This window comes from Olea europaea, unplaced genomic scaffold (assembly GCF_002742605.1).
Source record: "Olea europaea var. sylvestris unplaced genomic scaffold, O_europaea_v1 scaffold800, whole genome shotgun sequence".
Lineage (NCBI taxonomy): Eukaryota > Viridiplantae > Streptophyta > Magnoliopsida > Lamiales > Oleaceae > Olea > Olea europaea.
Window position 1 is genome coordinate 330,083 of NW_019266435.1, and position 3,518 is coordinate 333,600.

Consider the following 3,518-nt stretch of genomic DNA (forward strand, 5'->3'; position numbering starts at 1 on the left):
AAATAAATAAATAAATAAAAATTATTCTTAAAATTTGAAAACTTGCAACCTTTATCATTATATCAATATTTGCCTTTCCATGATTAATCAATTTACAGTTCAATCAACAAAATTTAGGGTTCAAAAAACAAAAAGAAAAATGAATTACCTATAAGAATTCTCAAACTAAAAAGAAAAGGACAATCTAGATAGACGCGTTTGGTACACGAACACGAAGGAAGAAAAAGCTGCAAAAATCTCAATATCATGTACAAAACATGTACTAAAAATTTTGTATACAAAATTGAATGACGATTTGAAAAATTGTACCTTATGCTATAGCCAAGTGAATCGAACACATCAAAATAACCTACTAAGTATGCCAATTCTACTAGAGACCTCTGTGAAGTGATGATGTTATAAAACTGTTCATAATTCTATGCTTAATGTTCAAGAACAGCATTCTTTAAGCTCGCCATGTAGGTCAAATATATGGTCCACAAGTATGAAAACGAACTGTTCATCAAGGGCTGCCAAAAACCACATGAAAAAACCATAGTCATTCATTAATTAAACTACCATAAGCTCTGAGGTAATGCCAGATTTTGGCATTCCAAAACACACTTCATGAAAGTTCCAATAGGGGAAAAAGATAAATAATCGAAAATTCTTAAACCGTTATTCATCATCACGTTTTAAGCGAAGAGAGTAAAAGTACCTGCAAATGGACAGGGATGATTTTGTATGTGAAAAAATCACATATTGGCCAATATAGAAGACCATTTAACAAAGTGGGGAGTAGGTCTCTCTTCAATCTGGCAGTAATCTCAACCCCACTCTCACCTTAAATTGCCACAAGAACAATATTTTTAGAAAGTCTGAACCAACACAGTAACCATATCTATGCAAAAAGTTGTTAGCAAAAGCTGAAGTTAGTTTACATAATGAAATAAGCCCGTATTCTCTATTCACACAAATGAGTCCAAAATATGTGGTCTAATAGGCTTAAGACCTTAATCTTTCCTGTCCTTTGTTCTCAAATTATTTTAGACTTGTCACTTCTCAGTGGGCTTAGGAGAAAAAGTTTGAACGTTGTCAGCTGATGCCAAAATTTTTAAAAATCTTCGCTTATCTATATTTTAGTTAAGCAATATGAAGGAGTAATGAAGAAGCAATTATAAACTAGCTTTCCTGTCCGACCCAGGATCCAACCACTGAAATCAAACCAATTATGAGCAGAATTTTTTACATCATTTCTCATATTAACACCCAAAACTCCGTTTCAGATGTTTATAATGCATGGCAATGGGATCGCAGGGAAAGGCGAAACTTCAAAGAAATTTCACCTTCTGGGTTAACCAAGATTGAAGTGTCCTTGGAGTAAGCCCAGATCCTACTGTATTTGTTTGCTAATCTCAAATAGAACATATATGGACACCTCCTCACCAAGGCCTCTCTTTCTGTTTCTCTCTCCCTCCCTTCTAGCTTTTTCTCTTCCTCTATTTATTGTTATTCCTTCATTTCTTCTTTTTCAGATTGAAAACCAAAAGTTTTTTCTTTATAGCAATGAGATCACCACCAGAAAATAGAAAACACTAGTATTTAACTATACTAAAAAGATTCGGGCCCTAGAAGTGAAGAAGCCTACTACAACAATGAAGATGCAAAAAGCAATTGAAAATGGAATCCCCATTAAAATATGGAAGTTCCTTAGAGAGGTAGACATTTCAGGGTGCCTAATAAATGGAGGAGAGTGTTAGAGTGCATATTTATAGGAAATAAAGGAGTCATATTTGTATTATGGAAGCATGAAAGAGCATGAGTCATAATTAAGGAGTAATCAAAAGATGTATGAGTACTAATTTTCTTTAGTTAGAGATGACCCTATGAGACATCCTAGATGAGGTCTCCTCACGTATATTATTCGTTGATTTATAGTTTTAACTGATTAAACTAGGATGAGGATGCATCATAAGTTATACAAAGGAACACTTTGGAATCTAATAGTATTAAATTAAGTAGAACTAAGACGAAATACATAGAATGTCATTTGAGTCATCGTGCAAATAAGGATAAGAGCGAAGTCATAACAGAGGATCATGCATCCCAAATACTATTATGTTCAATATTATGTTCTGTTGTTCATAAAAGAATTAAAGAGAACATAACACAAAAGATTAGAGTAGGTTGGACAAATGTAAGCATTCTGCAAGGATATATCTTACCAAACTATACCTATCGAACAAAAGACAAGTACCACAAAACAAATGTTAACCAAACACTCAGCTGTAGAGAATAGTTGGTTGTTAAAGAACAAAATGACCACAACATGAACTTAGCAAATTTGAAGAATGTTAACATAGAAGTGTGACCATGGAATAGATAAAATAGATGAGCACATATGCAAATAAGGGAAAGTGACATCAATTGAGGATAAATGAAGAGAATGACGACATTAATAATTGGGGTATATTTTGGGTAGACACAGTCCCCATTCATAAGAATGACACTACCACACTAGAACGATTCCGAAGAAAAGATATTGACCAAAATTAACAATGTACAATGTGAACGCAAAAAATTGAACCAGAATGTAGAAATGGGTCAAGCATGTACGACATAGACGTTCTTACTAGGAGGAAGCGATGGTGTCCAATCTGCATTGGATAACAACGTGCCTCAAGCACAATTGTGAGACGTGTATATTATTTAAATTTTCAACATATGAGAGACATGGCACATTATGAAGTGGACTGGAAAAAGTAAAAAACACAGTAAAACTCCCTTCATGGTGGTAAAACAACAATATCCTCCATGTCAGTGTGCTTAAACCATTTTTTTGCAAATAAGGAGGAAGCATCCAGAAATAACCCGAAGAAACCTGAATTTGAAGTGGAGAAAGCATAGAAGGGGTTGCTGAACTATTCTTGACCATCGAGTTATTCAAAGCCTTCAAGAAAGATCATCAAGAGTACTTGGTGAAATGGAGGTGATACAACAGCGAGGATAATAGAAAGAATGGACTGCATGCCCAACCTTGGCAACACGACGCTAATTGGTCCTGCTATTGGAAGAATTTACACCAATTGATCTTCCTCTTAGAAGAATTCAACTGGTTTAAAGGGAATTGGTAAGTAATATTTGCATGTTAATTTTCCACCTCATAGGCGTATTCATTTGTACCATGAAGATGAAGGTTTCTTATAATCTCTCCGAAGTCTATTTTACATTAGTCAACAATGATTTGCTAATTTCCCCAAATTTATATGGAAGGCAGACAACAGAATTAACATGATCATTGGTATTGATCCTTTGCTGCTTTCAATTGGTCCTTTCTGACCTTAGCATTGTAGCTGATCTCCGGTGAGTCAGAAAACTACTGGATGCCATGGACTTAGGAGATAAATTCATCAATAATGAGATTCAGTAACATCTTAAGTGAAGAATGAAGTATAATTGATGACTAGCTTAGTCATAACAGATATTTGGCATCACATTCCAAGCATCACATTCCAACTCTTGTATATATCATTGAATAC

The 3,518-nt window shown here is 34.4% G+C and overlaps 1 long non-coding RNA gene across 1 annotated transcript; it reads right to left on the bottom strand.

Annotated features, from left to right (window-relative positions):
* Window positions 1-217: 217 nt before the first annotated feature.
* On the bottom strand, window positions 218-3,471 carry LOC111391543. Its single transcript, XR_002702130.1, has 2 exons — window positions 698-3,471; window positions 218-509 (listed from the first exon to the last, which is right to left on the bottom strand). It is a non-coding gene; the product is annotated as an uncharacterized LOC111391543 (long non-coding RNA).
* Window positions 3,472-3,518: the final 47 nt, after the last annotated feature.